This window comes from Arachis ipaensis, chromosome B4 (genome assembly GCF_059453495.1).
Source record: "Arachis ipaensis isolate K30076 ecotype BB chromosome B4, ASM5945349v1, whole genome shotgun sequence".
In the NCBI taxonomy this organism is placed as follows: domain Eukaryota; kingdom Viridiplantae; phylum Streptophyta; class Magnoliopsida; order Fabales; family Fabaceae; genus Arachis; species Arachis ipaensis.
Window position 1 is genome coordinate 46,793,620 of NC_142439.1, and position 11,399 is coordinate 46,805,018.

At 36.9% G+C, this 11,399-nt stretch overlaps 2 non-coding genes across 2 annotated transcripts; both read left to right on the forward strand.

Moving 5' to 3' along the window:
* The first annotated feature begins 2,813 nt into the window (after nt 1-2,813).
* LOC148567432 (small nucleolar RNA R71) lies at nt 2,814-2,921 on the forward strand. The gene has a single exon (XR_015881454.1). It is a non-coding gene; the product is annotated as a small nucleolar RNA R71 (small nucleolar RNA).
* Nucleotides 2,922-8,677: 5,756 nt separating this feature from the next.
* On the forward strand, nt 8,678-8,785 carry LOC148567433 (small nucleolar RNA R71). Its single transcript, XR_015882227.1, has one exon. It is a non-coding gene; the product is annotated as a small nucleolar RNA R71 (small nucleolar RNA).
* Nucleotides 8,786-11,399: the final 2,614 nt, after the last annotated feature.

Below are 11,399 nucleotides of genomic sequence, written 5' to 3' on the forward strand. Positions count from 1 at the left end.
GGGGATCACCTTCTTCTTGGCCACAACATCATAGAAGTGGTCTTGATGAGCTTTGGAGATGAATCTTTCCATCTCCCATGACTAGGAGGTGGAAGCTTTTGTCTTCCCTTTCCCTTTTCTAGAGGATTCTCCGGTCTTAGGTGCCATCAATGGTAATGGAAAAACAAAAAGCTTATGCTTTTACCACACCAAACTTAGAATATTGCTCGCCCTCGAGCAAGAGAAGAAAGAATAGATGATGAAGAAGAAGAAAATATGGAGGAGAGGAGGGAGAGGTGTATTCGGCCAAGAAGAGAAGAGAGGGTTGTGTGGTGTGAAAATGAGGAAGAATGGAGGGCTATATATAGGGAAGGGAGGGGGGTAAGGTTCGGCCATAAGGGTGGGTTTTGGGTGGGAAATTGATTTTGAATTTTGAAGGTAGGTGGGGTTTATGAGGTAGGTTTATGGGGAAGAGTGGATGGATGTGAGTGGTGAAGTGGTGATAGGGAAAAGAGATTGAGGTGATTGGTGAAGAGTTTTGGGGAAGAGTGTTTATGGGATTGTGTGAAAGAGGGGTGAGAAGAAGTGAGTGGAGGTAGGTGGGGATCCTGTGGGGTCCACAGATCCTGAGGTGATCAAGGATTTACAACCTTGCACCAAATTGGGCATGCAAAATGCCCTTGCACACAACTCTGGGCGTTTAGCACCAGATTGGTGCTTGTTCTGGGCGTTGAACGCCCATTTGTTGCCCATTTCTGGCGTTGAACGCCAGAACCATGCTTGTTCTGGGCGTTCAGCGCTAGCTCTTATCCAGGGTGCAATTCTGGCATTCAAATGCCCAGATACTGCCCATTTTGGGAGTTCAGCGCCAGAACCATGCTCTGTTCTGGCATTGAACGCCAGCCAGATGCTTCTTACTGGCGTTTAAACGCCAGTGAGATCCTCCTCCAGGGTGTGATTTTTCTTCTGCTATTTTTGATTCCGTTTTCAATTTTTATATTTATTTTGTGACTCCACATGATCATGAACCTAATTAAACATGAAAAACAATGAAAATAAAAATTAGATAAATAAAAATTGGGTTGCCTCCCAACAAGCGCTTCTTTAATGTCAATAGCTTGACAGTGGGCTCTCATGGAGCCTCACAGATGTTCAGAGCATTGTTGAGACTCCCCAACACCAAACTTAGAGTTTGGATATGGGAGTTCAACACCAAACTTAGAGTTTGGTTGTGGCCTCCCAACACCAAACTTAGAGTTTGACTGTGGGGGCTCTGGTTGACTCTGTTTTGAGAGAAGCTTATTGTGCCTCTTTTCCATGTTTACAGAAGGATAACCTTGAGTTGTAAACACAAGGGAGTCCCCATTCAATTGAAGGACTAATTCACCTCTGTCAACATCAATCACAGCTCTTGCTGTGGCTAGGAAGGGTCTTCCAAGGATGATGAATTCATCCTCATCCTTCCCAGTATCTAGGACTATGAAATCAGCAGGGATGTAAAGGCCTTCAACCTTTACTAACACATCCTCTACTTGTCCATAAGCCTGTTTTCTTGAACTGTCTGCCATCTCTAATGAGATTTTAGTAGCTTGCACCCCAAAGATTCCCAGTTTCTCTATTACTGAGAGGGGCATGTGGTTTATCCCTAAACCAAGGTCACACAGAGCCTTCTCAAAGGTCATGGTGCCTATGGTACAAGGTATTCGGAACTTTCCAGGATCCTGTTTCTTCTGAGGCAATCTCAGTTGATCTAGATCACTTAGTTCATTGGTGAACAAGGGAGGTTCATCTTCCCAAGTCTCAATACCAAATAATTTGGCATTCAGCTTCATGATTGCACCACGGTACTTGGTAACTTGCTCTTCAATAACATCTTCATTCTCTTCAGAAGAAGAATACTCTTCAGAGCTCATGAATGGTGTAAGGAGGTTCAATGGAATCTCTATGGTCTCTAGATGAGTCTCGGATTCCCTTGGTTCCTCAGAGGGAAACTCCTTATTAATCACTGGACGTCCCAGGAGGTCTTCCTCCTTGGGATTCACGTCCTCCTCCTCCTTTGTGGTTTCGGCCATGATGGTCATTTCAATGGCCTTGCACTTTCCTTTTGGATTTTCTTCTGTATTGCTTGGGAGAGTACTAGGAGGGATTTCAGTGATCCTTTTACTCAGCTGGCCCACTTGTGCCTCCAAATTTCTAATGGAGGACCTTGTTTCATTCATGAAACTTACAGTGGCCCTAGATAGATCAGAGACTAAGTTTGCTAAATTAGAGGTATTTTGTTCAGAGTTCTCTGTCTGTTGCTGAATGGATGATGGAAAAGGTTTACTATTGCTAAACCTGTTTCTTCTACCATTGTTAAAGCCTTGTTGAGGCTTTTGTTGATCCTTCCATGAGAGATTTGGGTGATTTCTCCATGAGGGATTATAGGTGTTTCCATATGGTTCACCCATGTAATTCACCTCTGCTATTGCAGTGTTTTCAGGATCATAAGCTTCTTCTTCAGAAGATGCCTCTTGAGTACTGTTGGATGCAGCTTGCATTCCATTCAGACTCTGAGAAATCATATTGACTTGCTGAGTCAATATTTTATTCTGAGCCAATATGGCATTCAGAGTATCAATTTCAAGAACTCCCTTCTTCATAGGCGTCCCATTACTCACATGATTCCTCTCAGAAGTGTACATGAACTGGTTATTAGCAACCATGTCAATGAGTTCTTGAGCTTCTGCAGGCGTTTTCTTTAGGTGAATGGATCCACCTGCAGAAGTATCCAATGACATCTTAGCTAATTCAGACAGACCATCATAGAATATATCCAGGATGGTCCATTCTGAAAGCATGTCAGAAGGACACTTTTTGGTCAGTTCCTTGTATCTCTCCCAAGCTTTATAGAGGGATTCACCTTCTTTCTGTCTGAAGGTTTGAACATCCACTCTAAGCTTACTCAGCTTTTGAGGAGGAAAGAACTTGGCTAAGAAAGCCTTGACCAGCTTATCCCAAGAGTTCAGGCTATCCTTAGGTTGAGAGTCCAACCATATTCTAGCTCTGTCTCTCACAGCAAAAGGGAAAAGCATGAGCCTGTAGACTTCAGGATCTACTCCATTAGTCTTAACAGTATTACAGATCTGCAAGAATTCAGTTAAGAACTGAAAAGGATCTTCAGATGGAAGTCCATGAAACTTGCAGTTTTGCTGCATCAGAGAAACTAGCTAAGGTTTCAGTTTAAAATTATTTGCTCCAATGGTAGGGATGGAGATGCTTCTTCCATGTAAATTGGAATTAGGTGCAGTAAAGTCACCCAGCATCCTCCTTACATTATTATTATTTTCGGCTGCCATGTCCTCTTCCTGTTCGAAAATTTCTGAAAGGTGCTTGCTGGCTTGTTGTAATTTAGCTTCTTTTAGTTTCCTCTTTAGAGTCCTTTCAGGTTCTGGATCTGCTTCAACAAGAATGTTCTTGTCCTTGCTCCTGCTCATATGAAAAAGAGGGAACAGAAAAATAATAATAGGGATCCTTTTTACCACAGGTATAGAGGTTCCCCTGTGTGAGTAGAAGAAGAAAAGAATGTAATGTAAAGAAAGAAACACAAGGGTAAGGAGAGCAGAGATGTGGGATGAAGAGAGGTGTTAGTAGATGAATAAATAAATAGAAAGAGATGAGAGAGAAGGAGAATTTTCGAAAATTATTTTTGAAAAAGAGTTAGTGATTTTCGAAAATAGTTTTTGAAAAAGGTTAGTAATTTTTCGAAAATTAAAATCAAAAATTAAAATAATTAGTTAATTAAAAAGAATTTTTAAAAAAGAGGGAAGATATTTTCGAAAATTAGAGAGAGAGAGAGTTAGTTAGGTAGTTTTGAAAAAGATAAGAAACAAACAAAAAGTTGGTTAGTTAGTTGAAACAAATTTGAAAATCAATTTTGAGAAGATAAGAAGATAGGAAGTTAGAAAAGATATTTTAAAAATTAAATTTTTGAAAAAGATATGTTTTAAAAAAAGATAAGATAAAAAGATATTTTTGAAAAGATATGATTGAAATTAGTTTTGAAAAAGATTTGATTTTTAAAATCACAATTAATGACTTGATTCAAAAGAAATCATAAAATATGATTCTAGAACTTAAAGTTTGAATCTTTCTTAACAAGCAAGTAACAAGCTTGAAATTTTTGAATCAAAACATTAATTGATGATGATATTTTCGAAAATTATGTGATAAAGATAAGAAAAAGATTTTTGAAAAATATGTTTATAATTTTCGAAAATAAATAAGAAAAATGAAAAAGATTTGATTTTTGAAAAAGATTTTGAAAAAGATAAGATTTTTAAATTAAAAATTTGATTTGACTCATAAGAAACAATTGGATTTTAAAAATTTTTGAAAAAGTCAAATCTAATTTACGAAATTTTGAGAGAGAAAAAGGGGAAGATATTTTTTTGATATTTGAAATTTTAATGATGAGAAAGAAAAACATGAAAAAGACTCAATGCATGAAAATTTTGGATCAAAATAATGAATGCATGCAAGAATGCTATGAATGTCAAGATGAACACCAAGAACACTTTGAATGTCAAGATGAACATCAAGAACTTTTTTTTGAAAAATTTTTAATGCAAAAAAAACATGCAAGACACCAAACTTAAAAATTTTTCATGTATAGACACTATGAATGCAAGAATGCATATGAAAAACAAGAAAAAACACAAAACATGAAAACATCAAGATCAAACAAGAAGACTTACCAAGAACAACTTGAAGATCATGAAGAACACTATGAATGCATGAATTTTTCGAAAAATGCAAGATGAATATGCAATTGACACCAAACTTTTAACTTGACTCAAGACTCAAACAAGAAACATGAAATATTTTTTATTTTTATGATTTTTTTATTTTTTTTTTTGGATTTTTGTATATTTTTTTTTTCGAAGAAACATATAGGAGAAAGAAAATAAGGATTTCAAAATTTTTTAATATGAATTCCAGGAATATTGTATTCTTAGTCTAAAGCTACAATCCGAGGGTTAGGCATGGCTTAATAGCCAGCCAAGCTTTAGTATGTAACTCAGACATGCCACGGCTGACATTCCAATTAACTTGCCTCTATGCTGATGGTTGGAAGCCTCTATCCAAAAGAATTAGACATGGCTTTACAGCCAGCCAGGCTTCAACATGCTTCATGAAACTCTAGAATTCATTCTTAAAAATTCTGAAGAAAAATATATTTTTGAAAAGATTTATTTATTTATTTATTTATTTTTTTCGAAAACAGATGAGAAATTTTTGAAAGGTTTTTGAAAAATTTTTGAAAATAAAACAAAAAGAAAATTACCTAATCTGAGCAACAAGATGAACCGTCAGTTGTCCAAACTAGAACAATCCCCGGCAACGGCACCAAAAACTTGGTGCACGAAATTGTGATCTCAGGCAACGGCACCAAAAACTCTGTACGCACGTCTTAATAAATTGTTTTTCATTCACAACTTCGATACAACTAACCAGCAAGTGCACTGGGTCGTCCAAGTAATAAACCTTACGTGAGTAAGGGTCGATCCCACGGAGATTGTTGGTATGAAGCAAGCTATGGTCACCTTGTAGATCTCAGTCAGGCGGATATAAAATAGTTATGGAGTTTTCGAAAATATATAATAAAATAAGGATAGAAATACTTTTGTAAATCATTGGTGAGAATTTCAGATAAGCGCATAGAGATGCTTTCGTTCCTCTGAACTTCTGCTTTCCTGCTGTCTTCCTCCAATCAATCCTACTCCTTTCCATGGCTGGCTTTATGTAAGGACATCACCGTTGTCAATGGATACTTTTTATCCTCTCAGGAAAATGGTCTGATGCGCTGTCACTGCATGGCTAATCATCTGGAGGCATCACCCTTGTCAATGGCTGCATCCCATCCTCTTGTGAAAATGGTCCAAATTCTCTTTCACAGCACGGCTAATCATTTGAGGTTCTCGATCATACTAGAATAGGATTCACCCTCCTTTTACGTCTGTCACTACGCCCAGCACTCGCGAGTTTGAAGTTCGTCACAGTCATTCAATCCCAGAGTCCTACTCGGAATACCACAGACAAGGTTTAGACTTTCCGAACTCTCATGAATGCCGCCATCAATCTAGCTTATACCACAAAGATTCTGATTAAGAGATCCAAGAGATACTCATTAAATCTAAGGTGAACGGAAATGGTTGTCAGGCACGCGTTCGTAGGGGAATGATGATGATTGTCACGTTCATCACATTCAGGTTGAAGTGCGAATGAATATCTTAGAAGCGGAATAAGTTGAATTGAATAGAAAAACAGTAGTACTTTGCATTAATTCATGAGGAACAGCAGAGCTCCACACCTTAATCTGTGGAGTGTAGAAACTCTACCGTTGAAAATACATAAGTGAACATAGGGTAAGCATGGCCGAGTGGCCAGCCTCCCATGGAGGTCTAGAGATCTAAAAATGATCCAAGATGTCTAATACAATAGTAAAAAGTCCTATTTATACTAAACTAGTTACTAGGGTTTATAGAAGTAAGTAATTGATGCATAAATCCACTTCCGGGGCCCACTTGGTGTGTGCTTGGGCTGAGCTTGAATGTTACACGTGTAGAGGTCAATCTTGGAGTTGAACGCCAGTTTGTAACGTATTTCTGGCGTTCAACTCTTGCTTGTGACGTGTTTCTGGCGTTTAACTCCAGACAGCAGCGTAGAACTGGCGTTCAACGCCCTTTTATATCGTCTAAACGCGGCCAAAGTATGGACTATTATATATTGCAGAAAAGCTCTGGATGTCTAGTTTCCAACGCAATTGGAATCGCACCATTTTGAGTTCTGTAGCTCCAGAAAATCCACTTTGAGTGCAGGGAGGTCAGAATCCAACAGCATCAGCAGTCCTTCTTCAACCTCTGAATCTGATTTTTGCTCAAGTCCCTCAATTTTAGCCAGAAAATACCTGAAATCACAGAAAAACACACAAACTCATAGTAAAGTCCAGAAATGTGAATTTAACATAAAAAATAATGAAAACATCCCTAAAAGTAACTAGATTCTACTAAAAACATACTAAAAACAATGCCAAAAAGCGTATAAATTATCCGCTCATCAGCCTCCCAACACCAAACTTAGAGTTTGAATGTGGGGTTGTTTGACTCTGTATTGGGAGAAGCTTTTCATGCTTCCTCTCCATGGTTACAAAAGGAGAACCTTGAGTCTTGAATACAAGGTAGTCCTCATTCAACTTTAGGACCAACTCTCCTCTGTCAACATCAATCACAGCTTTTGTTGTGGCTAGGAAGGGTCTGCCAAGGATGATGGATTCATCCTCATCCTTCCCAGTGTCTAGGATTATGAAATCAGCAGGGGTGTAAAGGCCTTCAACCTTCACTAGCACGTCCTCTACTAGTCCATAAGCCTGTTTCATTGATTTGTCTGCCATCTCTAGTGAGATTCTTGCAGCTTGTACCTCAAAGATTCTCAGTTTTTCCATTACAGAGAGTGGCATGAGGTCTATCCCTGAACCCAGGTTACATAGAGCCTTCTCAAAGGTCATGGTGCCTATGGTACAAGGTATGAAGAATTTTCCGGGATCCGGTTTCTTCTGAGGTAATGTCTACCTTATTAATGCATTCAGTTCGTTGGTGAACAAGGGGGGTTCATCCTCCCAAGTCTCAGTACCAAATAACTTGGCATTCAGCTTCATGATTGCTCCTAGATATTTAGCAACTTGCTCTTCAATGATGTCTTCATCCTCTTCAGAGGAAGAATATTCATCAGAGCTCATGAATGGCAGAAGGAAGTTCAATAGAATCTCTATGGTCTCTGTATGAGTCTCAGATTCCTTTGGTTCCTCAAAGGGAAACTCTTTTCTGTCTAAAAGACGTCCCATGAGGCTTTTCTCACTGGGACTCACGTCCTCCTCACTCTCTCCAGGTTCGGCCATGTTGGTCATGGTTATGGCCTTGCACTCTCTCTTGGGATTTTCTTCTGTGTTGCTTGGGAGAGTACTGGGAGGAGTTTCCGTAATCTTCTTACTCAGCTGACCCACCTGTGCCTCCAAATTTCTAATGGAGGACCTTGTTTCATTCATGAAACTTAGTGTGGTCTTGGATAGATCAGAGACTATGGTTGCCAGGCTAGAATGGCTCTGTTCAGAATTCTCTATCTGTTGCTGAGAAGATAATGGAAAAGGCTTGCTATTGCTAAACCTATTTCTTCCACCATTATTGTTGAAGCCTTGTTGAGGCTTCTGTTGGTCCTTCTATGAGAAATTTGGATGATTTCTCCATGAAGGATTATAGGTGTTTCCATAGGGTTCTCCCATGTAATTCACCTCTGCCATTGCAGGGTTCTCAGGATCATAACGTTCTTCTTCAGAAGATGCTTCTTTAGCACTGTTGGATGCAGCATGCAATCCATTCAGACTCTGAGAAATCATATTGACTTGCTGAGTCAATATTTTGTTCTGAGCCAATATGGCGTTTTGAGTATCAATTTCAAGAACTCCCTTCTTCTGAGGCGTCCCATTGTTCACAGGACTCCTCTCAGAGGTGTACATGAATTGGTTATTTGCAACCATTTCAATGAGTCCCTGAGCTTCTGCAGGGGTTTTCAGATGAAGAGATCCTCGTGCAGAATGGTCCAATGACATTTTTGACAACTCAGACAGACCATCATAGAATATACATATGATGCTCCATTCTGGAAGCATGTCAGAAGGACACCTTTTAATCAATTGCTTATATCTTTCCCAAGCTTCATAGAGGGACTCACCTTCCTTTTGTCTGAAGGTTTGGATTTCCACTCTAAGCTTTCTCATCTTTTGAGGTGGAAAGAATTTGGCCAGGAAAGCACTAACCATCTTTTCCCAAGAGTTCAGGCTTTCTTTAGGTTGTGAATCCAACCATGTTCTAGCTCTGTCTCTTACAGCAAAAGGGAAAAGCATAAGCCTGTAGACCTCGAGATCAACTCCATTGGTCTTGACAGTGTCACAGATTTAAAAGAATTCAGCTAAGAACTGATGAGGATCTTCCAATAGAAGTCCATGAAACTTACAATTCTGTTGCATTAGAGAAACTAATTGAGGTTTAAGCTAAATTTTGTTTGCTCCGATGGCAGGAATTGAGATGCTTCTTCCATAGCTATTCCTTGCATTGTTGTTGTTGGGTTCGGCCATAGCTGTTTTCTCTGTTTCAAAAATTTTAGTTAGGTCCTCTTCAGAGTATTGTGTTTTAGCTTCTCTTAGTTTCCTCTTAAGAGTCCTTTCAGGTTTAGGATTAGCTTCAACAAGAATGCCTTTATCCTTATTCTTGCTCATATAAAAGATAAGAGAATAAAGAAAATATGGAATCCTCTATGTCACAGTATAGAGATTCTTTTATGTGAGTAGAAAAAGAGAGGAATAGAAGAATGAGAAGAGAAAAATTCAAACACAGAGAAGAAGAGAGGGTTCGAATTATGAGTAGAAGAGAAGTGTTAGTAGATAAATAAATAATTAAAGAGAGATGAGAGGGAGGGTTTTCGAAAATAATTAAAAAGAGAGGAAAATATTTTTGTTTTTATAAAAAAGATCAGTTATAATTCGAAAATTAAAAAGAGAAACAAAATAAAATTTGAAAAATAATTAAATTCTTTAATTAAAAATATTTTTGAGAAAGTGGTTAGTGATTTTCGAAAATCAAAGAGAGGAAAGTAGTTAGATAGTTTTAAAAAAAAATAAGAATTTTTAAAATCAAACAAAAAGTTAGGTGGTTAATTGAAAAGGATTTTGAAAATCAATTTTGAAAAGATAAGAAGTTAGAAAAGATTTTGAAATTAAGTTTTGAAAAAGATATGATTGAAATTTATTTTGAAAAAGATTTGAAAAAAGAAATTTAAAAAGATTTGATTTTTAAAATTGAAGTTAATTACTTGACTAACAAGAAACAAAAAGATATGATTCTAGAATTAAAGATTGAACCTTTCTTAATAGGCAAGTAATAACTTAAAATTTTGAATCAATCGCATTAATTGTTAGTAAAGATTTTGAAAAATATGAGATAAAAATAAGAAAAAGATTTTGAAAATCAATTTTTAAAGAGTTCTCGAAAAAAAACATGAAAGGGAAATGAAAAAGATTTGATTTTTGAAAGAGTTTTGAAAAGATAGGACTTTTCTTTAAATTGAAAATTTGACTTGACTCATAAGAAACAACTAAATTTAAAAAATTTTTGAAAAAGTCAACTCAAATATTCGAAATTTATGAGAAGAATAAGGGAAAGATATTTTTTTATTTTTTAATTTTTAATGAGGAGAGAGAAAAACATCAAAATGACTCAAAACATGAAAATTATGAATCAAAACAAGAAAAATATGCAAGAACACTTTGAATGTCAAGATGAACATCAAGAACATGTTTTTGAAAATTTTTAAGAAAAGAAACACATGCAAGACACCAAACTTAGAAATTTTCAATGTTTAGACACTAACAAATTGAAAATGCATATGAAAAACAAGAAAAGACACAAAACAAGAGAATGCAAAGATCAAATAAGGAAAATCATCAAGAACAACTTGAAGATTATGAAGAACACATGCATGAGTTTTCGAAAATTTTAATGAAATTAAAAAGATGCAATTGACACCAAACTTAAAATTTGACATTAGACTCAAAGATGAAACACAAATTTTTTTTTTTTGGTTTTTATGATTTTATTAATTTTTTTTGGATTTTTCGAAAAATTAATTCGAAAAAAGAAGGTAAAGAAATTCAAAACTTTTAATAACAATTCCATGAATCATGCAATGTTAGTCTAAAGCTTTGGTCCAAAATTTTAGACATGGCTTAATAGCTAGCCAAGCTTTACATAAAAGCTTCGGTCCAAAAGACTAGACATGGCCAATGGCCAGCCAAGCTTCAGCAGAACATTACATACAACAGCAAGATTGATAGAAATCAACAAGCTCTTGTGATGATGAGTTGAAACTTCGGTCCAAAAGATTAGACATGGCTTCACAGCCAGCCAGACTTCAACAGATCATCATGAAACTCTAGAATTCATTCTTAAAAATTCTGAAGTCATAGAATAATTTATTTTTTTGAAAACTTTTCGAGAATAAAAATAATAAAAACAAAAAGCTTAAAATTAAAATAAAATTAAATAATTTGAGCAACAAGATGCACCGTTAGTTGTCCAAACTCGAACAATCCCCGGCAACGGCGCCAAAAACTTGGTACGCGAAATCGTGATTATTCATTCCCTGACTATAGCGCCAAAAACTTGGTGTGGGAGAACGTGATCTCAAGACTTCTTCACAATTCCGTGTAACTGACCAGCAAGTGCACTGGGTCGTCCAAGTAATACCTTACGTGAGTAAGGGTCGATCCCACGGAGATTGTCGTCTTGAAGCAAGCTATGGTCATCTTGTAAATCTCAGTCAGGCAGATT